Below are 27,823 nucleotides of genomic sequence, written 5' to 3' on the forward strand. Positions count from 1 at the left end.
GTGGAAATGTTACTGTGGTAGGAGTAAAACAGAAAGGTGATGAACCTTATGAGGAGTTTGTTGCTCGGTTGATTCAAGCAGTAAGAAGAGTTATTTCAAATGAGGCGGCAGGAGATATTATAATTAAACAGTTGGCTTATGAAAATGCTAATTCCACTTGCCAGGCCATGTTGCGGTCAGTGAGGAGAGAAGGAACGATAGGAAATTTCATCAAAGCCTGTCAGGATGTAAATCCTGCTTTTGTTCAGGGAGTAACTATTGCTGCAGCTTTAAAAGGAGAAACGTATCCTCAATTTATTAAGACCATGTATCAAGGAAAAATGCCTTCTGTTAATGAAGCTTCCTCTAAGGGAAGTCTTACTTGCTTTACTTGTAATCAAACGGGCCACTTTAGCCGACAATGCCCTAACAAGAGTGGGCAAGCAGGCCCAGGAGTGCAAGGGACAGCTCCCATAATTAATAATGCTAATAATAATGTCCCATTGCCTAGGACTTTGTGTCCACGTTGTCAAAAAGGATATCATTGGGCAAAGCAGTGCCGTTCTAAATTTCACAAAAACGGACAGCCATTAGGACCAAATTTAGGAATAGAATGGCAGCCCCCACATAATTCAAATCTGACAAGTAATCAAAGTAGCAATCAGGGAAACTGGCAAGGGGGCCAGCCTCAGGCCCCAATAACAATTGGGGCCAGCCTGAATCCATTTGTCAACTCCAGTCTGTCTCAGACCCCACTCGGGCCTCCCCCATGCCTCCATGCAAAATATGAGAAACAAGCCTCTTGTGGGGGTTGAAATGGAGGAATTTCGGCTGCAGGTTGTAGCAGCTATTAGAATTTAAGAATGATTAGAAGACTGAGATGAGTTTTAAAGTTGTGTTATTATCTGATTTTCTTTAGTAAATAGAAGGACTTAAGAGTTTGGAAAAATTACAGTTTTTTTGTTCTCCTCTTTCTCTCAACTCATTTTATTTCTTTCCTGTTCTATGCCTGAAAAGAGGGCAAAGGGAACACCTGTTTGGATATGGCTAAACAAAATCTCATAAACGGCCGTTCTTGAAACTTTTCAAGAGAGAGTTCTGTTTAGTTTCTATTCAATATGTTCCAATCAAAACTGCCCTGTGTAAAAATCAAGCAGGCCATATTCTGATCTCTAAAATCCCGGGTTTCTCTCTAATTTGTCTGGTTTGTCTACTTTGTTTAATTCTTGTTTGTGTTTGGTCTTTGTTTAATGTTGTCTAAATGTGATTTTTTAAGTTCTTGCATGTAAAAATTGAATATGCCGGCTCTAATATTATAAAAATATCATCCCTACAAATTTATAATTTTAATTGAAACAAATAAAGCGCGCTCATTTAAATTTAAATAGTATAAAACATAAATCCTAAAGACTTGTTGATTTTGACTAAACTGCTTCAAGCTTCAGGCTGCTTGCTGCCGCTGCAGAGCATGAAGCAGAGTAGATTTGCCTAACAAAGGTGTAGATTTTTTTAATATAGAAAAATAATAAAAGTCACTAAAGTTTTCCAGCTTTAATGTGTTCTTTAAATTGCCTGTTAATTAATGAAGTAGAAATGTTTTTATGAATATAGAAAACTCGTATACTAAAACTCCTGCAAATCTTCTTTATCATGCTTCTTACTTTAAAAAATTTCTTTTAAATGCTGATATACAGAATTATTCAACAGCTGAGAGATGCTGGAATCCTACAGGAGATGCTGAACCTGTTTCTTCTGCAAACTTTTACCCTCTTTTGTTTAATCCGGTTAATAACACTGTTTTGTCTTTTTCTAAATAGCTCCAAATATACGGAAATGATTTATATAAATAAATAAGAACCCTTGAACCCCTCACCAGTTGCGGTGCCTCATGGCTACAGTGTAATTGTTATAGATTTACAAGACTGCTTTTTTACTATACCTTTAGCTATACAGGATTGTCGAAGATTTGTATCTAGTCTGCCATCAGAAAATTTTAAACAACCTTATGAGAAATATCAGTAGAAGGTATTGCCCCAGGGAATGAAAAACAGTCCCACGCTTTGTCAAAAATTTGTGAATCTAAATTCAAATTGCTTTTAGTAATTTTACAGGGCAGGTTTTATTTCATCTTCCTGCTCGCCCACTGCTGCAATTTCTAAAAAGACAATCAGTAATTTATCCCACTAAGACTTCTAGAAATCTGCTGCCCCCTCCCAGCCAGAAGAAGACTCCTGTGCCACCCGCATCACCAGTGACTTTCCAGCAAAGGCCATCAAGAAACTCTCTGTATAATCCTGTTACTCGAGTAATGCAGCGATTGTCACTACAGAAAGCTAGACGACCTCGCTATCGTGGCCAACGGAAGGCTCGCTCTACTCGAACTGTCAACCCACCAACCTGGAACCAGTTGAAGGCATTGACTGTGAGGGCTGATTTAATTTGTCATCGACAAAACATACATCGTAACCCTGCTAATATGTTTATTGCTATGCTAGCTGTACTTTCAATTCAGGTACTTAATGTTGAGGCTACTGAACAAAACAAATCTTATTGGGCTTATATTCCAAATCCACCATTAGTTAAGCCTGTTACTTGGGGAGGAAATGATATACCTGTGTTTAATAATCATACTAAGTTTTTAGAAGAATCATGTAGTTCTTTTATTATGTATAAAACTGATTCAAATTTCTCATTTCATGGAAAAACGGTTAAGATACCTCTATGTTTTCTCTCGCTGTGTTTTAACAAACTGTCTATCTTATGACACCAAAGCTCAAGTCATGTTTATTTTGCAGCAGCCACCTTATGTGATGTTACCTGTTAGTCTGTCTCAGCCTTAGTATGATAATCCAGGGTTGCATGCACTACAGGCTGCTTCTGAAGCGCTTGCTCACCATCGAGGAAAGCGATTTGTTGCCGAATTGATTTTGGGAATTACTGCTCTTATTGCTATTATAGAATCTGTAGCTGCTTCCACCACTGCTTTAGCTCAATCAGTTCACACTGCAAATCATGTGGATAGTTTATCTCGTAATATATCTCTTGCATTAGCAGTACAGGAGACTATAGATAGGAAGTTAGAATTGAAAGTGAATGCTTTAGAAGAGGCTTTTATTCACATATGTAATGAGTTGTTAGCTATGAAAGCTAGAATGACTCTTAGATGCCATGCAGGATTCAGGTGGATATGTGTGACTCCTTTAGAATACAATCAGTCTATCATAGCATGGAATAATGTACAGAATCATTTGTTAGGTGTATGGAATAATAGTGATATTAGTTTAGATTTGAGGGAATTACATCAGCAGATACAAAACTTAGGACATTCAGGCTCTTTAGTCTCTGCCTCAGAAGTAGCTGATCAATTTGTTGAAAACATTAAAAGTATGTTTTCTATGCATGGCCTGACCTCTCTGGCTACTGATATAGGCATAATAATAGCTGTGGCAATTATCACTCTTCTTGTCCTTCCAGTCATGTTCCGACTTTTAAACAACAATCACAGGGAAATAGCGGTGAAAATACAAAAGCTTTATTTAAATAATAAAAAAGGGGGAGATGTCGGGAGCCGATCCACTAATGCTGGCTAACTAGGTCACAGCAGAAGAAGATCCACAACTGCTGGTTGACAAAGTCACAGCAAAAGAAGATGGAGTCACCGCAGTAAAGACCAACAGCTGCGGGTTGACAAAGTCACCGCAAGGAAAGGCATGATACTTCCCCCTTTAATCTTTTGAATTAATCTGGCCTTATATCCCCCCTTTTTCTGGGTATGTGCTATTATTTATGGCACAGGGATAATAGTACCGTACTTTCCCTGTAGATTTGTAGTAATTTCTTTGGAAATGAGACAGAGGGTGTGAGTTCCACAGAAAAGCCTGTAAGCCCCTTGAACTGGGCTCATAGACATAAGAGGCTGGCTATGATATCCCTCGTAAAGGGTTAAGTTTGTAGGAGAATTCCTTCTTAATCATGTTAAAAAGAATAGATTGTGACTTGTGAATGGGTAGGAAGCAGTGGCTGTGCACAGAGCACCCTTAGGCCTTCACTTAACATTTATCTTCCCTAGCCTTTTCACGTGATAAAGTAGAGAAACATTCCTTTCTTCCTGCTTCTTTGATCTGCAAATAGTGGTATATTCTGAGAAGAATAGAGTCAAAACTTAACTAGTGTTTAAATATAATAAATAAATAATATTTGATTAGACAATAGTATCTTAGATAAGGTATAGTAGGATGGCCCATTGTGTGGCCTAGGATGAGAGCATAGTCAGCAAGAAAAGAATGTTTTACTAAGAGAATTGTCTTTTGACTAAAGGCAATTGCTAGGCTTTCTCAATGAGATGTTCTCATGAGATTTAAAAATGTAGGGAAATCCATGGAATGTCTTGTGTTGCTGCTGGGCTATCTTGCAAGTGCACTCTGCATATCTTTGGATGAAACCTATTCTTGATGTTATGTTAATTTCTATAGAGGCAAGCCTTTTAGAACTAATACTCTAAAAGCTTTTACTAATGTTGTTATCGCTATTCAAGTTATTTTGTATTTTGAATGATTTGCTACCTGACTTGTTACTCATAGATGTAAATTAACTGTTATCCGGAAACATGAAAACATAGTGAAACAAAAGTAATAATTAACACCATGTGATTGTAACTCGGTGTGCGTGTATAAAAAGGGAGCTATACTAGCATTTGGTAGAGATGCCTGGCAGTAAATGCTAACCGGAGAATAAAGAGAAAGAAAAGAATTCGGCTCTCTCACTCCATTTTCGCCGACGCCGTCTCTTCCTGTGGGACCCCTGGATTCCCCCCCGGGGCTGGACCCCGGCAGTCGTGGTGGCAGAAGAGGCACACAAAAGTGGTCCGACCTGAGGCTGCGGGCCAAGTGAGCAAGGGAAGTCCCACCTGTAGTCCCACACGCAGGAGCAAGGTGAAAGCCGGGAAACCAGCTGAGGCCAGCAGCTGAGCGCAGGTGCACAGCCCCACCCACGGGGGTAGGGCAAAGGCCGAGGCCAGCCAAGGCTTGTAGCCTGGGCACGTGAACAAAGTCCTGCCCACAGAGGTGAGGCAGAAACCGCAGCAACTGCCACAATGGGCCAGCACCAGCTACACCCATACCCGAACGGCTGAGGAGATGGCAGAGGGGGTGGCGAACCTGCAGACAGACTGCACCTAGGGAACACAGAGGCCACACCCACTGGACTCCTGTGGCCACACCCTTCTTATACACAGACAGAATGGAAAGGCAGAGAAATGCAACCCAAATGAATCAAGAGAATTCCCCAGAAAAGGACTTAAATGAGTCGGATATAACCAAATTACTGGATATAAAGTTTAAAATAATGATTGTTAGGATGTTCAAAGATCTTAGAACAACAATGGATGGACATAATGAGCACCTAAATAAAGAGATAGCAAGTATAAAAAAGGACATTGAAATAATAAAAAAGAATCAGTCAGAAATGCCAATTACAATATCAGAAATGAAGACCAAACTGGAAGGAATTAAAAGCAGGATGGATGAAGCTGAGGATCAAATCAGCAAGTTAGAGGACAAGATAAATGAAGGCATGGAAGCAGAGCAGCAAAAAGAAAAGAGGCTCCAAAAGTCTGAGGAAACTCTGTGACAGAGTTTCTCACAGAGTGCAAGAAAGCTCTGTGACAACATGAAGAGAAATAACATCCGCATCATAGGGGTTCCTGAAGAAGAAAAGAAAGAACAAAGGATAGAGGACTTGTTCAAAGAAATCATAGCTGAAAACTTCCCTAAATTGATGCAGGATAAAGTCACACAAGTTCAAGAAGCATAGAGAATTCCATTAAAGAGAAACCCAAAGAAATCTACACCAAGACACATCATAATTAAAATACCAAAGCTAAGAGATAAAGAAAAATATTAAAAGCTACTAGAGAAAAAAAGTCAATCACCTACAAAGAAGCCTCCATAAGGATGACATCAGACTTCTCAACAGAAACACTTGAGGCCAGAAGGGAATGGCAAGAAATATTCAAAGTAATGCAGAACAAGAGCCTATAACCAAGACTACTTTATCCAGCAAGGCTATCATTTAAAATTGAAGGAGAAATAAAAAGCTTCCCAGACAAAAATAAACTCAAGGAATACATTACAATCAAACCAGTGCTGCAAAAAATGTTAAGGGACCTGCTGTAAAAAGAACAAAGGGGGGAAAGAATATAGTAAAAGAGAAATGTAGCTTTAAAAAATAAAATGGCACCTGACCTGTGGTGGCGCAGTGGGATAAAGCGTCGACCTGGAACACTGAGGTCGCCGGTTCGAAGCCTTGGGCTTGCCTGGTCAAGGCACATATGGGAGTTGATGCTTCCTGCTCCTCCCCCTTCTCTCTCTCTCTCTCTCTCTCTCTCTCTCACTCCTCTCTCTCTAAAAAATCAATAAATAAAATATTTTTAAAAAAATAAAAACTAAAAAAAATAAATAAATAAAATGGCAAGAAACAATTACATATCAATAATAATCTTAAATGTAAAGAGACTAAATGATCCAATTAAAAGACATAGGGTAGCTGTGTGGATAAGAAAACAGGATCCAGACATATGCTGTCTATAAGAGATACACCACAAAACAAAAGATACACATCAACTGAAAGTAAAAGTTTGGAAAAAAATATATTTTCTGCAAATGGAATGAAAAAAAAGCTGGGGTAGCAATACTTATATCTGACAAAATAGACTTTAAAACAAATACTACAGTAAGAGATAAAGAAAGTCACTACATAGTGATAAAGGGAGCAATTCAACAGGAAGATATAACCATTATGAATATCTATGCACCTAATATAGGAGCACCTAAATATATAAAGCAGACTTTGATAGATATAAAGGGCGAGATCAACAGCAATACTATAATAGTAGGGGATTTCAATATCCCACTAACATCACTAGATAGATCTTCAAGAAAGAAAATTAACAAAGAAACAGCAGACTTAAAGTACACACTAGGTCAACTGAACTTAATAGATATCTTCAGAACCTTTCACCCTAAAGTAGCAGAATATACATTCTTTTCAAGTACTCATGGTACATTCTCTAGGATAGACCACATGTTAGGGCACAAAAGGGTCTCAACAAATTTAAGAAGATTGAAATCATGACAAGTATCTTCTCTGATCACAATGGCATAAAACTAGAAATCAACCACAACAGAAAAACTGAAAAATACTCAAACACTTGGAAACTAAATAACATGTTATTAAATAATGAATGGGTTAACAATGAGATCAAGGAAGAAATAAAAAAATTTCTATAAATGAATGCTAATAAGCATATAACTCAAAATTTATGGGACACAGTAAAAGTAATACTGAGAGAAAAGTTCATAGCATTACAGGCATACCTTAAGAAGCTCGAAAAAGCTCACATAAACAACTTAACTCTGCATTTAAAAGAACTAGAAAAAGAACAGCAAGTAAAGCCCAAAAGTAGTAGAAGGAAAGAAATAATAAGATCAGAGCAGAAATAAATGACATAGAGGCTAAAAAAACAATACAGAGGATCAATGAAACCAGGAGCTTGTTCTTTGAAAAGGTAAACAAGATCAATGAACCTTTAAACAGACTCACCAAAAAAAAAAATAGAGAGGACTCAAATAAATAAAATTAGAAATGAGAGTGGAGAAATAACAACTGACACAACAGAAATACAAAGGATTGTAAGAAAATACTATGAAGAACTGTACACCAAAAAATTAGACAACATAGGTGAAATGAACAAATTCATTGAAACATATAATCTTTCAAAAATCAATCTGGAAGAATCAGAAAACCTAAACAGACGAATTACAACAAATGAGATAGAAACATTTAAAAACTCCCAACAAACAAAAACCCTAGGCCAGATGGCTTCACAGGTAAATTCTACCAAATATTCAAAGAACTAACTCCTATCCTTCTCAAGCTATTTTTAAAAATTCAAGAGCGGCCCTGGCCGGTCGGCTCAGTGGTAGAGCGTCAGCCTGGCATGCGGAAGTCCCAGATTCGATTCCTGGCCAGGGCACACAGGAGAGACGCCCATCTGTTTCTCCACCACCCCCCTCCTTCCTCTCTGTCTCTCTCTTCCCCTCCCACAGCCGAGGCTCCATTGGAACAAAAGATGGCCTGGGTGCTGAGGATGGCTCCTTGGCCTCTGCCCCAGGAGCTAGAGTGACTCTGGTCGTGACAGAGCGATGCCCCGGAGGGGCAGATCATCGCCCCCTGGTGGGCATGCTGGGTGGATACCGGTCGGGCACATGTGGGAGTCTGTCAGACTGCCTCCCCGTTTCCGGCTTCAGAAAAAAAAAAAAAAAAATTCAAGAGGAAGAAAGACTTCCAAGCTCCTTTTTTGAGGCAAGCATAATTCTGATTCTAAAACCAGGCAAAGACAACACAAAAAAAGAAAATTATAGGCCAATATCCCTGATGAATTTAGATGCTAAAATCCTCAACAAAATATTAGCAAACCGAATCCAGCAATATATGAAAAAAAATCATACATCATGATCAAGTGGGATTTATTCTTGGGAGGCAAGGCTGGTGAAATATTTGCAAATCAATCAATGTGATTCATCACATAAACAAAAGAAAGGAGAAAAACCACATGATAATTTCAATAGATGCAGAAAAAGCATTTGATAAAATCCAGCACCCATTTATGATCAAAACTCTCATCAAAGTGGGAATACAGGGAACATACCTCAACATGATAAAGGCCATCTATGACAAACCCACAGCCAATATTCATACTCAATGGGCAAAAATTAAAAGAAATCCCCCTAAGATCAGAAACAAGACAGGGGTGCCCCCTTTCACTACTCTTATTCAACATAGTTCTGGAAGTCCTAGCTACAGCAATCAGACAAGAAGAAGAAATAAAAGGCATCCAAATTGGAAAAGAAGAAGTAAAACTATCATTGCAGATGATATGATACTGTGTATAGAAAACCCTAAAGTCTCAGTCAAAAAAACTACTGGACCTGATAAATGAATTCAGCAAGGTGGCAGGATATAAAATTGATACTCAGAAATCAGAGGCATTTTTATATACCAACAATGAACTGTCAGAAAGAGAAATTAAGGAAACAGTCCCCTTCACTATTGCAACCAAAAAAATAAAGTAGCGGAGAGACAAGATGGCGCTGGAGTAGGCGGATGTACCAGCATCTACCTCCCAGAACCAAAGTGGATTACAAACTAATTTCATGAACTATCATCTGGAAAATCCATCTTTGGACTAAACTAAAAGGACTCTTCAACCAAGGAACACTGAAGAAGCCACACCGAGACTGGTAGGAAAAGCGGAAACGCGGAGAGGGCTGCCCAGCTCCTTGGAGCGAACGGCAGCAGGGAGAGACTCGCGTGGCGGGAAGTGAGTTTAGCAGAGGGGAAAGGGTCCTGAGCCCCAGGAACGAAGCGCCAGCCTGCAGCCCCAGAGCCCAGAAGAGGCGTAAAGACAGTATTTAGCTGGAAACAAATCAGGATACTGTTTGTGAGAGAGTCTGATTTCTCAGACCCAGGATCCTTCTTAAAGGGACCACGCAGAACATCTCTCTCAAAAACAATCACCTGGGGCTCCTGGGGACGGGGGGAGAGAGGAGAGGACCACAGTAACAGGAAGAGAGTATAATCTAGGAGGCATAGGGAAAAACATTTTGGGAGATAGCCACCCTAACCCCTGGGATGAGTCACTCCCCAAAGCTGAAGTGAATATTTCCCCCGGAAACAGCAATACCAGCAAAGGGAAGCAGGAGAGCAGCCAAACAAGCTCCCCCGCGGCATTCAGAGCAGAGTCGCATAGAAGGAGGGAGGTTTCGGGTCTACAGTAGTGAGTCTTAGGGTCCGAGCTGCAACGCCCCCACCCACGCGGCTGAGGGCGCACCGGAGAGCGGGTGGCAGCGGGAGACAAAAGCACGGTTCTGCTGGCAGGGGCAGAAGCCGGCTGGCCACCACTGGGCTCAGGTGTGAGCTCAATCTTGCCCGGCTGGGGAGAAGGGGGCGTGCAAAAGCAGTCAAGCTCAGCTGCCGGCAGCCTGTAATCCAGCCTCTGGGAGAAGGGCGGGAACCCTGGAAAGGGTGGAGACCAGCCCCGGAGCAAGGGCAGAGTAGCATAACCCTGCCCCGCCCGTGCAACCCAGGCTTGCGGTCTGACTCGGTAGCCGGCTCCTCCCGCGGGGGTGGAACCAAGAGCCCAGAAGAGGCGGAGTTCCACTGCGGAGCTGAGCTTGAACACGCAGCCCTGGGCGGTAGAGCCAAGGCTAGCAGCTGTTCCTTGAGTGGGATCCTCCTGCAAGGGCAGGGCGAAAGCTCAAAAACAGGTGGAAACCCGCAGCTGAGCAAAGGTGCTCGCCAGTGCCCTCAGGACCGAACATAATGTCACACACGGGGGCGGGGCAAAGGCCAAGGCCACCAACCCTTGTGCACCCGAGCACGTGATCACAGCCACTCCCGTGAAGAGAAAATGCGGAGGCAGAGAAATACAACACAAATAAACCAAGAGAAATCCCAAGAAAAGGACCTAAGTGAATCAGATATAACCAAATTACCAGATGCAGAGTTTAAAATAACGATTGTTAGGATGCTCAGAGATATTAGAACCACCATAGATGGCCATTACGAAAACCTAACTAAAGAGATTACAAATATAAAAAAGGACATTGAAATAATAAAAAAGAATCAGACAGAAATGACAAATACAATATCTGAAATAAAGAATACAATGGAAGGAATTAAAAGCAGGATGGATGAAGCAGAGAATCGAATCAGTGAGTTAGAGGACAGAATAAATAAAGTCACGAAAGCAGAGCAGAAAAAAGAAAAGAGACTCAAAAAGTCTGAGGAAACTCTAAGAGAGCTCTGTGACAACATGAAGAGAAATAACATCCGCATCATAGGGGTTCCTGAAGAAGAAGAGAAAGAACAAGGGATAAAGACTTTGTTCAAACATATTATAGCGGAAAACTTCCCCCAATTAAGGCAGGAAAACATTTCACATGTTCAGGAAGCACAGAGAACTCCATTAAGGAGAAACCCAAAGAAACCAACACCAAGACACATCATAATTAAATTACCAAAGCTAAATGATAAAGAGAAAATATTAAAAGCTGCTAGAGAAAAAAAGACTATCACCTACAAAGGAGCCCCCATAAGGATGACTTCTGACTTCTCAACAGAAACACTTGAGGCCAGAAGGGAATGGCAAGAAATATTCAAAGTAATACAGAACAAGAACCTACAACCAAGACTACTTTATCCAGCAAGGCTATAATTTAAAATTGAAGGAGAAATAAAAAGCTTCCCAGACAAAAAAAAACTCAAGGATTTCACTGCAACCAAACCAAGGCTGCAAGAAATGCTAAGGGACCTGTTGTAAACAGATCAAAGGAAAAAAAGAATATAGCAAAAGAGAAAAACAGTTTTGAAGAAAAAAAGTGGCAACAAACAATTACATATCAGTAATAACCTTAAATGTTAATGGATTAAATGATCCGATCAAGAGACATAGGGTAGCTGCGTGGATAAGAAAACAGGACCCATACATATGCTGTCTACAAGAGACACACCTTAAATCAAAAGATGCACACAGACTGAAGATAAAATGATGGAAAAAAATATTTCACGCAAATGGAAATGAAAAAAAAGCTGGGGTAGCAATACTTATATCAGACAAAATGGACTTTAAAACCAAGACCATAGTTAGAGATAAAGAAGATCACACATAATGATGAAGGGAGCAATCCAAAAGGAAGATATAACCATTATAAATATCTACGCACCTAATATAGGAGCACCTAAATATATAAAGCAGACTTTGATGGACTTAAAGGGCGAGATCAACAGCAATACTATAATAGTAGGGGATTTCAATACCCCATTAACATCATTAGATAGATCCTCAAGAAAGAAAATTAACAAAGAAACAGCAGACTTAAAGGACATATTAGATCAACTCGATTTAATAGATATCTTCAGAACCTTTCACCCTAAAACAGCAGAATATACATTCTTTTCAAGCGCTCATGGTACATTCTCTAGAATAGACCACATGTTAGGGCACAAAAGCGGGCTCAACAAATTTAAGAAGATTGAAATCATATCGAGCACTTTCTCTGATCACAATGGCATTAAACTAGAAATCAACCACAATAGAAAAATTGAAAAACATTCAAACACTTGGAAACTAAACAGCACGTTATTAAACAATGAATGGGTTAACATTGAGATCAAAGAAGAAATTTAAAAATTCCTAGAAACAAACAATAATGAGCATACATCAATGCAAAATTTATGGGACACAGCAAAAGCAGTCCTGAGAGGGAAGTTTATAGCATTACAGGCATACCTCAAGAAGCAAGAAAAAGCTCAAATAAACAACTTAACCCTGCATCTAAAAGAACTAGAAAAAGAACAGCAAGTAAAGCCCAGAGCTAGTAGAAGGAAGGAAATAATAAAGATCAGAGCAGAAATAAATGACATAGAGGCTAAAGAAACAATACAGAGGTTCAATGAAACCAGGATCTGGTTCTTTGAAAAGGTAAACAAGATCGATGAACCTTTAACAAGACTCACCAAGAAAAAAAGAGACAGGACTCAAATAAATAAAATTAGAAACGAGAGTGGAGAAACAACAACTGACACAACAGAAATACAAAATATTGTAAGAAAATACTACGAAGAACTGTACGCCAAAAAACTAGACAACCTAGATGAAATGGACAAATTTCTTGAATCATATAATCTTCCAAAAATCAATCTGGAAGAATCAGAAAACCTAAACAGACCAATTACAACAAATGAGATTGAAACAGCTATCAAAAAACTCCCCCCCCAAAAAAAAGTCCTGGGCCTGATGGCTTCACAAGTGAATTCTACCAAATATTCAAAGAAGAACTAACTCCTATCCTTCTCAAACTATTTCAAAAAACTCAAGAGGAAGGAAGACCTCCAAACTCCTTTTATGAGGCGAGCATAATTCTGATTCCAAAACCAGGCAAAGACAACACAAAAAAAGAAAATTATAGGCCAATATCCCTGATGAATTTAGATGCTAAAATCCTCAACAAAATATTAGCAAACCGGATCCAGCAATATATGGAAAAAATCATACACCATGATCAAGTAGGATTTATTCTTGGGAGGCAAGGCTGGTACAATATTCGTAAATCAATCAATGTGATTCATCACATAAACAAAAGAAAGGAGAAAAACCACATGATAATTTCAATAGATGCCAAAAAAGCATTTGATAAAGTCCAGCACCCATTCATGATCAAAACTCAAAGCAAAGTGAGAATACAGGGAACATACCTCAACATGATAAAGGCCATCTATGACAAACCCACAGCCAATATCATACACAATGGGCAAAAATTAAAAGCAATCCCCTTAAGATCAGAAACAAGGCAGGGGTGCCCCCTTTCACCACTCTTATTCAACATAGTTCTGGAAGTCCTCGCCACAGCAATCAGACAAGAAAAAGAAATAAAAGGCATTCAAATTGGAAAAGAAGAAGTAAAACTATCATTATTTGCAGATGACATGATATTGTATATAGAAAACCCTAAAGTCTCAGTCAAAAAACTACTAGACGTGATAAATGAATTTGGCAAGGTGGCAGGATATAAAATCAATACTCAAAAATCAGAGGCATTTTTATACACTAATAATGAACTGTCAGAAAGAGAAATCAAGGAATCAATCCCCTTTACCATTGCAACCAAAAAAATAAAGTACCTAGAAATAAATCTAACCAAGGAGATTAAAGACTTATACTTGGAAAATTATAAAACATTGATAAAAGAAATCAGGGAAAATACGAATAAGTGGAGGCATATACCGTGCTCATGGTTAGGAAGAATAAACATCATTAAAATGTCTATATTACCCAAAGCAATTTATAAATTCAATGCAATACCAAGTAAAATACCAATGACTTACTTCAAAGACATAGAACACATATTCCAAAAATTTATATGGAACCAAAAAAGAACACGAATAGCCTCAGCAATCTTGAAAAGGAAGAAAAAAGCAGGAGGTATCACACTTCCAGATATCAAGTTATATTATAAGGCCATTGTACTCAAAACAGCATGGTACTGGCATAAGAACAGGCACATAGATCAATGGAACAGAACAGAGAACTCAGAAATAAACCCACAGCTCTATGGACAACTGATATTTGACAAAGGAGATAAGACAATACAATGGAGTAAAGACAGCCTCTTCAACAAATGGTGTTGGGAAAACTGGACAGCTACCTGCAAAAAAATGAAACTAGACCACCAACTTACACCACTCACAAAAATAAACTCAAAATGGATAAAAGACTTGAATGTAAGCCGTGAAACCATAAGCATCTTAGAAGAAAACATAGGCAGTAAGCTCTCTGACATCTCTCGCAGCAATATATTTGCTGATTTGTCTCCACAGGCAAGTGAAATAAAAGACAGGATCAACAAATGGGACTTTATCAAACTAAAAAGCTTCTGCACAGCTAAAGAAAATAAGAACAGAATAAAAAGACAAACTACACAATGGGAGAATATATTTGACATAGCGTCTGATAAGGGGTTAATAACCAAAATTTATAAAGAACTTGTAAAACTTAATACCAGGAAGACAAACAATCCAATCCAAAAATGGGCAAAAGAAATGAATAGACACTTCTCCAAAGAGGACATACAGATGGCCAACAGGCATATGAAAAAATGTTCAACATCACTAATCATTAGAGAAATGCAAATTAAAACCACAATGAGATATCACCTCACACCAGTCAGAAGGGCGCTCATCAATAAAACAACACAGAATAAATGCTGGCGAGAATGTGGAGAAAAGGGAACCCTCCTGCACTGCTGGTGGGAATGCAGACTGGTGCAGCCACTGTGGAAAACAGTATGGAGATTCCTCAACAAATTAAAAATCGAACTGCCTTTTGACCCAGCTATACCACTGTTAGGAATATACCCCAAGAACACCATAGCACTGTTTGAAAAGAAGAAATGCACCCCCATGTTTATGGCAGCATTGTTCACAATAGCAAAGATCTGGAAACAGCCCAAGTGTCCATCAGAGGATGAGTGGATTAAAAAGCTTTGGTATGTATATACTATGGAATACTACTCAGCCATAAGAAATGATGACATAGGATCTTTTACAACATGGATGGGCCTTGATAACATTATACTGAGCGAAAGAAGTAAATCAGAAAAAACTAAGAACTATATGATTCCATACATAGGTGGGACATAAAGATGAGACTCAGAGACATGAACAGTGTTGGGGTTACAGGATGGGGGGAGGAGAAGGAGGGGGTTGGGGGAGGGGAGGGGCACAAAGATCATGGCTTTTCAGTATTTGCCATATTCCCCCCTTAATCTATAGACAGACAGCAAATATTTACGTATGGTGTTCCCACTATAAAGACTGCTGTCTTAGGGACAAATGCTGATAAACTATTTCAGCAGTTCCTCCTTCTTCAAAGACTCATATGTCAACATAGAGCTCCATGTTTCATAGGACATACTCAAGCTCACTCCATGCTCCCTAGAGCTTTAGCACAAGGGAATGCCCCCCCCCTTTTTTTTTAGTATTTTTTCTTTTATTTATTTACTTTTTGTATTTTTCTGAGGATGGAGATGGGGAGGCAGTCAGACAGACTCCTGCATGCGCCTGACTGGGATCCACCTGGCATGCCTACCAGGGGGGAATGCTCTGCCCATCTGGGGTGTTGCTCTGTTACAACCGGAGCCATTCTAGTGAGTGGGGCGGAGGCCATGGGGCCATCCTTAGTGCCTGGGGTGGCTTTGCTCCGGTGGAGCCTTGGCTGCAGGCGGGAGGAGAGAGACGAAGAGGAAGGAGAGGGGGAGGGGTGGAGAGGTAGATGGGCGCTTCTCCTGTATGCTCTGGCCAGGAATCAAACCTGGGAATCCTGCACACCAGGCCAATGACTCCGACGGGTCTACCATATCATGCTTTTTACTTAAAAAAAATTTTTACATTTCTTTTGAATGCTGATGAACAGGAGACACCAAATCTTTTTCACCTGCAAACTACTACCTTCTTTATTAGATCTAGCTAATAACATTGTTTTGTCTTTTTCCAAATAGCTCCAGATATATGGAAAAGATTTATATAGGTGGATGGGGATCCTCAAACCCCTCAGCGAGATCTTCTGAGAATGGCTTTTAAGATACCTAGAGGCAGAAAAAGCCCAATAGAGATCAGGGGAACTACCAGCTTTTAGGATACACCCTTAAAGGCTCCAACGCCCCAAAGGGGTCTCATAGGATGCCATCTGGGTCCTGCTTCAATAGTGGAAAGGAAGGTCATTGAGCTAAAGCCTGCCAGGCTTACACGCCTCTGCTGTGAGGAAACAGGGACACTGGAAGGTGGGCTTCCCCCTCGCTCCTCTAAGGGAGGGTTCAGTCTCTTCCAGCCCTGCTCCAGCCACCTATGACCTAACCTTGCCCAGAATGCTGGGGTTTGCCACTGAAGGCTGAAGGTGCCCAGGGCCGTCGGCCCCATCTACGACACTGTGGACGAGCCTAGGGTATTTATTCCAAGAAGAAGGTAAACTGATCTCATTTGCACAAGGGCCACTTAACTATGTTTTGCCTGAATAGTCAGGTTTTTTATTCTTCCCTCAAAGATCTCTGTTGTGGGTGTTGATAGCCCTATTTTCTGCTGCTTTGCTTAATATATAGTGTTTCCTTTATCCCTCCTACCTCAATGCCCCACTCATATTTCAGGCTGAGACCTACTCCTAATTTAGAGCTCTCTTTCCTCCTTTTGCCAACTTGTATTATGAATTTACCTTTGCCACCCAGCTTAGTGTATCCCAAGGTTCTCTTTACCATGCCACAGTCACAGAGCTCCAGGGAAAAGTAACCTGGTCTCAACTCTCCAGGCAGAGGAGAACAGAAGCTCCATATCCACGCATGCTGCAAATGGCTTTTTCCAGTCTACCTGAATCATTACCAGCTAGAAGCAGCAGTCATTGGGACTTGGACATGAGCTGCAAAGTATAGAATGGTGACAATTCCAGTGCCATGCAGACTTTTCCTGTGGGGAACTTTCCTAGACTCCTGCTCCCTGTGACAGCTCCTAACAGACTGAACTGTGGTTGGGTTGCATTTTTCAGGGATTTGGCATGGTGATGGGGCCAACTTGGACTTGGTGAACATGTTAAGGACATTACTCTTTTATGGATTCTTGTTGTATTGGCCAAGAGTTTGCTTAAAGGCTTTTAATCACTGTAAAAAAAAAATAGAGGACTGGATGAAGAAGATGGGGCACATATACACCATGGTATACTATTCAGCTAGGAGAAATGATGACATCGGATCACTTATAGCGGAATGGTGGAGTCTTGGTAGCATTGTGCGGGGTGAAATAAGCGAATCAGAAAAAAACAGGAACTGCAGGATTCCATACATTGGTGGGACATAAAAGCGAGACTAAGAGGCATGGACAGGAGTGTGGTGGTTACGGGGGGTGGGGGGAGGGAAGGAGGGAGAGGGGGAGGGGGAGGGGTACAGAGAGAACTGGATGGAGGGTGGCGGAGGACGATCTCTCTTCGGGTGATGGGTATGCAACAGAACTAAATGACAAGATAACCTGGAAATGATTTCTTTGAATGTATGTACCCTGATTTATTGATGTCACCCCATTAAAATAAAAATTTATTTATTAAAAAAAATAAATTAAAAAATAAATAATTAAACTAAAAAAAATAAAAAATAAAAAATAAAGTACCTAGGAGTAAATTTAACAAAGAAGACTTGTACTCGGAAAATTATAAAACATTGATAAAAGAAATCAAGGAAGATACAAACAAGTGGAAGTATATACCGTGTTCATGGATAGAAAGAATAAACATCATTAAAATGTCTATATTACCCAAAGCAATTTATAAATTCAATGCAATACCAAGTAAAATACCATGACATACTTCAAAGATATAGAACACATATTCCAAAAATTTATATGGAACCAAAAAAGAACACGAATAGCCTCAGCAATCTTAAAAAAGAAGAATAAAATAGGAGGTATCACACTTCCTGATACCTACAAGGACACTGTACTCAAAACAGTGTGATACTAGCATAAGAATAGGCATATAGATCAATGGAACAGAACAGAGAACCCAGAAATAAACCCACACCTTTATGGACAATTGATATTTGACAAAGAAGGTAAGAGCATACAGTGGAGTAAAGACAACCGCTTTAACAAATGGTGTTGGGAAAATTGGACAGCTACCTGCAAAAAAATGAAACTAGACCACCAATTTACTCCATTCACAAAAATAAACTCAAAATGGATAAAAGACTTAAATGTAAGTCATGAAACCATAAGCATCTTGGAAGAAAACATAGGCAGTAAGCTCTCTGACATCTCTTGCAGCAATATATTTGCCAATTTATCTCCACGGGCAAGTGAAATAAAAGGCAGGATAAACAAATGTGACTATATCAAACTAAAAAGCTTTTGCACAGCTAAAGACAATATGAACAGAATAAAAAGACAAACCACACACTGGGAGAACATATTCAACAATACATCTGATAAGGGGTTAATAACCAAAATTTATAGAGGACGTGTAAAACTCAACACCAGGATGATAAACAATCCAATCCAAAAATGGGCAAAAGAAATGAATAGACACTTCTCCAAAGAGGACATACAGATGGCCAATAGACAGATGAAAAAATGTTCAACATCACTAATCATTAGAGAAATGCAAATCAAAACCATGAGATACCACCTCACACCAGTCAGAATGGTGCTCATTAACAAAACAATACATAATAAGTGCTGGCGAGGATGTGGAGAAAAGGGAATCCTCCTGCTCTGTTGGTGGGAATGCAGACTGGTGCAGCCACTGTGGAAAACAGTATGGAGATTCCTCAAAAAATTAAAAACGGAACTGCCTTTTGACCCAGCCATCCCATTTTTAGGAATGTATCCCAAGAACACCATATCACTGATTCAAAAGAAGAAATGCACCCCCATGTTTATGGCAACATTGTTCACAATAGCTAAGATCTGGAAACAGCCCAAGTGTCCATCAGTGGATGAATGGATTAAAAAGCTTTGGTACATATATACAATGAAATATTATGGGGCCATGAAAAAGAGGGAAATCTTACCTTTTGCGACAACATGGATGGACCTGGAAACTATTATGTTGAGTGAAATAAGCCAGGCAGAGAAAGAAAAATATCATATGACCTCACTCATTTGAGGAATTCAATGAACAATGTAAACTGAGGAACAGAATTGAGACAGAGGAGAGATCAAGGGGACCAGAGGAAAAGAGGACAGAGGGAAAGGGGATGATAGGATGGAATAAACCTGAAGGGAAGGGGGGGAGGGCGCTGTGGGGAAGGGGGCAAGGGAGATGTTGATATGGGGGAAGGGGATGCATTCGGGGCAACACGAAAATCTATATAAACACAATAAATTAAAATCAATAAAAAAGAACAATAAAAGAGGTACACAAATCTAAAAAAAAGAAAAAGAAATTGGCTCACACAATTATGAAGGCTGCCAAGTCCCAAGTCCTTCAGTCAGCACATTGGAGATCCAAGTAGCCAATGATGTAAGTTCCAATCTGTAGGTTGGCAGACTGAAGACTCAAAAAGGTTCATGTTTCAGTTCAAATAGCTGATGTTTGAGTCCAAAGGCCATGATGCAGGAGAAGTGCCCTCTTAATTGCAAGAGGGTCCGCTCTTTTGCTCTATTCAGGCCTTCGGCTGATTGGCTGAGGCTCAGCCACATTGAGTAGAACAATCTGCTCTCCTCTGTCTACCAATTTAAATGTTAAGCTCAACCCCAGATGTCTTCACAGAAATACCCAGAATTATGTTCATCTAAATATCTGGGCACCCCCTGGACCAGTCAAATTGATAAATAAAACTCATCCTCACAGAGGACAAAGACAAGTGTCTATTATTGTCCCAGGAGAGGACAGACTCAAAATACTGTGTGGTTAGGGAAAGAATGAGAAGGAAATACCACCTACAATTGAATATTAACTATGGTAATTTAAGGTCATGGGAACAATTTATTTTTATCTTCTTTTCTGGATTTTTCTTTTCCTTATTTTCTTCTTGAAGGCATTATATGAAATGAAGTAAGTCAGACTGAAAAAGATAAATACCATATGATCACATTTATATATGGAATCTAAAACCAAATAAAGAGCTCGTAAGTCCGGAGGATAGAGTGGTAGTGGCCTGAGGCACAGGGTGGGGGCGAGGTGGGTAGAGGAGGTCAAAAGATACAAATTTTCAGTTACAAAATGAGTAAGTCATGGGAATGTAAAAATATTCTTTTGTCCTCTTCCCTTGGTTACAAGTTCAGAAAGGGCAGGACCTTTGTCTTAATTTTATCCTGTCCATTATGGTATTTTCCTTTCATTCCATCCTACCTCCTATTGCCAATTTGAATATAAACATATTCAAATCTATATGACTTTACTAATAATTTAAACTTAAAAATAAATATCAGTTTTAAATCCTGGAAAATATTCCAAATCAAAAGATATTTCTTACTTTCTGCATCAGAAACATCTTGCCCATTGAGCATATTCTGGCCACACAACATTTTGTGATTATTCTTTCCACCTTGTGTTGTGTGTGAGACTGCTTTCCAGACTTGAGTTTTTAAGGCCAGCAAGGTAAGCCAGTCTCGACACCTCTCAGCTCCCTGGATTTCACGTTATGGAAAGGGTATAGTGAGTTCCCAGAGGGGGCCTGTGAGAGCTCACATCACATTCTAGAATTAAATTGACCTTGCCTCCATCCCTTGCAGCAGAGGAAGACAAGAGGGCTAGGATGCTGTTTTCCAAAAGTCTCACCCTCTTCAATGAGCCACTCCACTCTTTGTGTAGCTGATATCTCTGTCAAGTTTAGCTGAGTGCACTCCAAGCAAAGCAATCTGGGAATAAAACACTGCAAGGTATTTCCCACCATTGAGAGGAATCGTTGCCATTCCTAATCTAAATAGAAAACAACCCTTGGGACGCCTGCCCACATTTAGTGCTCCAGAATCAAGTGTGATCGTGACTCCAGTCAACCTGGAGACCCATGAGGTCAGCTTCAAGGCCAAACTGCTGTCAAGAAAACATTTTCCAGACCACTTTCCTCTTCAGTTCTAAATATAACATATGCAAAATTCTCAGAGTCTCACTCCCCAAACACCCAGAAAGTCGTTGTGCACAGTGTTTCTTTGCGGTAGCCTCCTCCAATCATTGGATATCTCTTAAGCATGATGAAGTTCCAACTATTTGTGACTCCCTGGGAAGTGTCTTCCACTCTCCCAGAGTTTTGGGGGCGTAATAAGTATGCAGGCTCTTGTACTCTCCACCCCTCTGCTTCTCCTATTACCCACAAGAAAGGCCACATTTCCTCGTTAATCTTTTTATCCTTATTGCATAATTTTCCACATTACCAGCTCTATATTGGTGTCCACCTAATCAAATGCCATTGAAAAATCCCTGGCCTCCAAAGTTTTTGATATTTTCTTATTATACCATGATACCTTACAGACTACTTTTTTGGATAAGCAAATATGTTTTTGCCATCACTTAGTTTGCAAAGTTAAAATATCTAAAGGAATTTCTGCACAAAGGATTTACCACAAAAGTATATTTGTTCCAAAGTGTTTGAGAATCATTTTGGAAACTGGGAAATATAAAGCATGTGCATTGGGATTCAAGTGACTGTGACTCTAGATGGATTGAAGAAGGGATCAAGTCCACAGAGTAACTCACTGGTTTGAACTCACCGTTCACAGTCTAGGAAAGAAGAAAGAAATAAAAGCAATGTTCAAGGCATCGGGCTAACTTTGATACTTGCATCAGAAACTGAGTAAAAGCAGAGTCAAGTTAAGGACACAGAAGTACATTATTACAGAGGTGACAGAGAAGGAAATGAAGACAATCTGGGGGAAAGGGTAAGTAACATTTTTCTGTGCTTGAGAGAAAATGTATGCATAGAGTGGGGTAATGGGCACATAGAAAAAAGCCATGGGGCAAAAGAATTTTTACACAGGAGGTCTGAAATCTTTTATAGAAGAGTCTTTTAAATTTCTTATTTTTATTAGCTTTGTCAATATGAAAAGATGCTCTTCAAGTATAATTGATCAACAGGCTAAATATGAAGAATTTTTACTTTTTTTCTATTTTTTGTCTTGTTTTGTTTTGTTTTTGCAAAATTATATCATATATGCAGAAGAAAAGATGCAGGATTGTTAAGGAAATGCAAGCTCTTGCAGAGAGTTCAATGTCTTATTAAAGATATATTGTTGGTCCTGGCCAGTTGTCTCAGTGAATAGAGCATCAGCTTGGTGTATGGACATCCCAGGTTTGATTCCCAATCAGAGCACACGGCACAAGCAACCATCTGTTTCTCTCTCCCTCCCTCTCCCCCTTCTCTCTTTCTTCCCTCATGCAGCCAATGAGTGGCTCAATTGGTTCAAGCATGGCCCCAGGTGCTGAGGATAGCTCATTTGGTTGGAGTGCATCAGCCTCAGGCACTAAAAATAGCTTGGTTAATTGGAGTATCAGCCCAAGACAGGGGTTGGAACCTGGCCGCATCCATGCATTTCCATCATTTGTGGCCATCTTAATACTACACTAGCAGAGTTAAAGAGTTGTCAGAACTTAAACAGCCCACAAAGCCTAAAATAGTTGTTGCCTGGTCTTTTACAAAAAGTGTGCTGATGCCTGATCTAGACCAACCAAAGGGCCAATGGCTAAGGCCAGTAGGACAAATGTGAGAAGGAAAGGGCTGGCTTCTTCTATCCCTCATCCTCCCTTCTTCAAGGAGTCTGGGCACTAAGACCTTGACCAAAACTCTGTTGATCATATGCATAGAATTTATAAGCTAGAAAATAAGTGAGGACTTCAAGGGGCTCCTACATACTGATATTTATATATAATGCCTGCAACGTATAGATATATGAGTCACAGCCACTCTGGAAAATGCAAGTTTCCAAGGTAAAAAGCACAGATTCTCCCTGGCTGGCTTGCATCGTCCATGGTTAGCACTGTCAGCCAGTCACTCTGGAATATATATGCATCCTGCCCTGAATGAGGGACTCTGAAGAAACTGCAGTGGATGGTTCTGGGCCTCTCAGAAATTGATGCTGCTCTTCGCATTAGCACAGCCTACTGCTGGGCAAGTTCTGAATTTCCTGCAAGTCTGAGTGACTTGCATTCCACCCTATGAAAGTGTAGCCCGCCTTCTGGAAAGGGGGCCTCGGTGACATTGCCTTGTGTCCATTTTATAAGCTGCCTTCTTTCAGTATCAATAACAAACAGTGCCATTAAAAAAAATCAAACCTTCTGGCAATGTTCTCCTTTCTCCTAAGATAAAAATACAGCATTGACTAAGACAAGATGAAACAAAGCATTTCAAGTACCTTTATTTTTTAGCCCTGGCCGGTTAGCTCAGTCAGTTAGAACATCATCCGAAAACGCCAAGGTTGCAGCTTTGATCCCTGGTCAGGGCACATCCGGAAAGCAAGCAGTAAGTGCGCAACTAAGTAGAACAACAAATGAATGCTTCTCCTTTTCTCTCTCTCTCTCTCTCTCTCTCTCTCTCTCTCTCATCAATCAATAAATTAAAATTTTAAATAAAAGAAACTACCTTTATTTTTTTCTCACTGCGTGGTCATCATCACACATTTTACAGTGGCCCACCCTCTGTACCACATCATTTGAATATCTCCGCCAACCTTCACATTTTCTTCATGCCTCTCAATCCTCAGCTTCATCATCATCCATTATTGTCACTCTTACTGAATTTGAAACAAAAATAAGTGGGTTTTCTTTAATGGAATAGTTAGTGATGCCAAGGAAGTTTTACCAAGGTCTGTGAACACACCTACATGACACACAATTCACCATGATTTACTCAGTCAAATTGGGTAGGTGGGTTTGTGTTGCCCTCTTTCTATGCATCCCTGGGAGAGGAAGAGTTTCCTGAGGGGAGAAGGGTCTCCACCCCTTGAGGTTTCACTCTGCAGAAATCACCTTGAGAAGGCGACATCTCGCCCATGGGAGAGTGGCACAGCACTGGCACAGCACAGTTAGGCGTGAGCATCAGATCCTGGGAGCCAGTTAGGCAGGCCACTGCTTCCTTCATCTCCCTTTCCCCTTGGCTCCAGAAAAACAGGTCTTTGCGACTAACGGATAAGAAAAGACCTAGATAGTGTTCCCATACAGACATCACCTAAGATTGAGCGGATCCTTTGGGATGCTTGTTTCTCTACCTGGCAAGTCGCTAACCTGTGAAAAGCCTTAGGCAACTGCTAAGGCTTCCTAAGAATAAAGCGTCGACCTGGAAATGCTGAGGTCGCCGGTTCAAAACCCTGGGTTTGCCTGGTCAAGGCACATATGGGAGTTGATGCTTCCAGCTCCTCCCCCACTTCTCTCTCTCTGTCTCTCCTCTCTCTCTCTCTCTCTCTCTCTCTCTCTCTCTGTCTCTCCCTCTCCTCTCTAAAATGAATAAATAAAAAAAATTTTTGGGAAAAAAAAAGAGGCCCTGGCCAGTTGGCTCAGTGGTAGAGCGTTGGCCTGGCGTGCAGAAGTCCCGGGTTCGATTCCCGGCCAGGGCACACAGGAGAGGCGCCCATTTGCTTCTCCACCCCTCCCCCTCTCCTTCCTCTCTGTCTCTCTCTTCCCCTCCCGCAGCGAGGCTCCATTGGAGCAAGGATGGCCCGGGCGCTGGGGATGGCTCCTTGGCCTCTGCCCCAGGCGCTAGAGTGGCTCTGGTCGCAACAGAGCAACGCCCCGGAGGGGCAGAGCATCGCCCCCTGGTGGGCGTGCCGGGTGGATCCAGGTCAGGCGCATGCGGGAGTCTGTCTGACTGTCTCTCCCCGTTTTCAGCTTCAGGGAAAAAAAAAAAAAAAAGAATAGATAACATACAAGCAGCTCTGCTTCCTGAAAGCCAGGGGGAGTGGAAGATCGTTGTTGCTCTCACCTCTTCAGCCCAGACCACCACGCTGTCCGGGAGCGCACAGGAAGTGCTGTGTCAGGCACTCCTGCCGGAAGCACCTCGATGAGACCTGCCAGGGCTGCAGATGCACCTCAACCCCGCCCACCCCTTACCCACTGCCCACTCCCGCAGCTGGCCCAGCTGGACAGGGTGGGACTGCAGAGAGGCAAAGAAAGGGGCAAGAAAAGGTGGAAGACAATACTTATGAAAGGAAATGTGCCTTTAGAGTAGGAAGCCCATGCTGAGGGCCGACTTTACCTTACAAACTAGACCCTCCTAGTTAGAAAAGATAGATTATAATAGTCCAAACTAAAAAATAAGTGCAACTTTATTGAAGAGCTAATATAGCTAGCTACTGAATATCTTTCAAAGATAAGATCTCTCAAGGGAAGGAAGCTGTGCCCTGAGCTCTGAGAACAGGACAATCCTCATGTGTTACTGCTTACCGTTCTTTCAGGCTGGGCACTCCGCAGTGGTGTGCCAGTCCAAAGCCTCACCGCGGCCTGTCTGCTGAAGGGCGCTGCCTGCCCGCAGGAGGGCGCTGCCTGCCTGCTGAAGGGCGCTGCCTGCCTGCTGAAGGGCGCTGCCTGTCTGTTGGAGAGCACCGCCTGCCCACCGTTGGAGGAGGCTGCCTGCCCACTGGAAGGGGCTGCCTGCCCGCTGCTGGAGGGCGCTGTCTTAACTTGATCACTGTCCTTAGATGACAAAGGTAATTCCATAGAGACTTCCTTTTCTCTCCTCCCTTGAACAACTCTGAAGGGAAGAGAGGTTGTTTTTGTTTTTATCACAATCAGAGAAATTAAAGATGTAAAACTAAGCCATCCAGTCCTCCCATCAGGACTTCACCCCTAAAAATATAGGGTTCATGACCACGCACATAGAGAATTTGCTTTAATAGCTCCCATTTAGTTTCTTATATATGCCCGAGCAGGTGATCTGTGAGTGTCATCTAGACCCCCAAGGACAAAAACAAGAGTGGGAAGCTGTATACTGTGTGCAGGTTACAGCCAGGTCAGTCACTCAAGACATCACCTAGCACCACTCAGAGTGGGAAAATAGTTTTCTTAGTTACTGGACAAAGCAACTAAACTAATCTCGTGGCTTTTATTCATGTCAGAGGGAGAGGCTTGCGGTGGAAGGCCCCCAAGGAAGAAAGCTGCACTCCAGTCCTGCCGGCGGCAGCCACCGGCTTCCGTGGCCTCGCTGGGTGTGCATGTCCTCACTGTTGAAGTGAGAGGAGACTGGTGTCTGAGAACATATCCACGACATGTCTCTACAGCAGGATGAAGGGGCGTAGTGAGCCTGGGTTGGGAGTGTGGGTCAGCCAGGGGTCTGCAGACACAGCCGGCTGGGAGCCCCCACCCGCTGGTGGTAGGAGAAATGTTAGGTGCTCATTAAAGTCTGGCTGCTGTTATTATCAAGCTCTGGGGAAGAAACTGGATCCTTAGGCCAGCTGGCTCTCAACCACACAGGCTGTCCTCATGGCGCCCACAGCACTGAGCCAGGGAGAGGAGTCCCCCAACATCTATTCCTCTCCCATCAAAGTTCTGCCTGTGAAACGGAAAGAACAAAATGGCTGACCTGTAAATAATGGTGATAATGAAAGCCATGGGGATGATCATAATCAAGGCAAAAAACACTTGCACATGAGCTGAAAAACAAATTTCGTTTATCATCATGTGGGTCAATTAGAAAAAGGCAGTCCTCCTCCCCCCCCCCCCAAGCTGGCCCGCGGCCCTCCACCCTGCTGCCCTTCTCCGCCTGCCATCCCTGAGCACCGCCTCTCCGCTACCACTTCCCTCCCGAAGCCCCTCCTCAGATCAAGGTCACCCATGAAGAGATGAAGGCTCCATGTGGAAGGTACTCAGGTTGGTGGCCAGTGGCTACCCACATGCCACCTGAGGACTCTCCACTGAGGGGAGCAGGGCAGAGATGGCTCTCTTGTCTGCTCAGGAAATAGTGGCACTGGGACTTCTGTGATCTGGGTCTCTCACCTACCCCCAACTCCCTGGAAAGGATTCCTTGGTATTCAGGTCAGTTATCCCCAAACTGAATATAAGGAAAATAAGTGCTTTCTGGATGAAAAATTCCATTGGTCTGATTTCAGATTTTATTGACTGAGTTTTTCTGTATTAACAAAGAGCTTCCACTGTCCTCAGTTTCTTGTGTCTTCTCTAAACCCACCCCCAACAGAAGAACCAGAGCCTTCGAAGTGACTGTGAAGGGACAGCCTCTATTCCTGTGTTCCCCTGCACAGGGGCATCAGTTGGTATAAATTCTTGGCCCCTCTCCACTCCCAGGGAAGGAGTGGGAAGGAGGACTGAGCACGACCCCCCACCCCACCCCAAGCTTTCTCCTTGGGATGTAGCGTAGGGCACAGAGAAAGTGACTTTAAACTATGTTGAATGAAATGAATTGAAATGAACAAATACAGTTCATTTTATCTGAAATAGTGAAATTAGAAGATGATAAGGTACAAGAAGGTAGACCTTAAATTTTTGAATTTCAGAGATTGTATATTCCTTAGTGTAATCTTGTCTCTTGGTTCATGAAATAAATTCAGAACAAATATATGAGTAAAGTCCTATGAAAGACAATGCTTTAGTATTCAATTATCAGCATATCTTCTATATCTTTGTATGTGCAAGTATTTTTGGTCCTTGATGTCAAGTTCCTGGAGGCACAAACTGAACCTCTATGACTCTATCCGTACAGTGTCTGGCCAGCACACTATTTGTTAAAAATAATATGTATGGTTTTTTAATAAACCATATGTAATGATTAGTCATTCAGAAATAGCAGCAATCAAAGAAAGCATTATTTTCTTT

Source organism: Saccopteryx leptura, chromosome 4 (genome assembly GCF_036850995.1).
Source record: "Saccopteryx leptura isolate mSacLep1 chromosome 4, mSacLep1_pri_phased_curated, whole genome shotgun sequence".
NCBI classification, from domain to species: domain Eukaryota; kingdom Metazoa; phylum Chordata; class Mammalia; order Chiroptera; family Emballonuridae; genus Saccopteryx; species Saccopteryx leptura.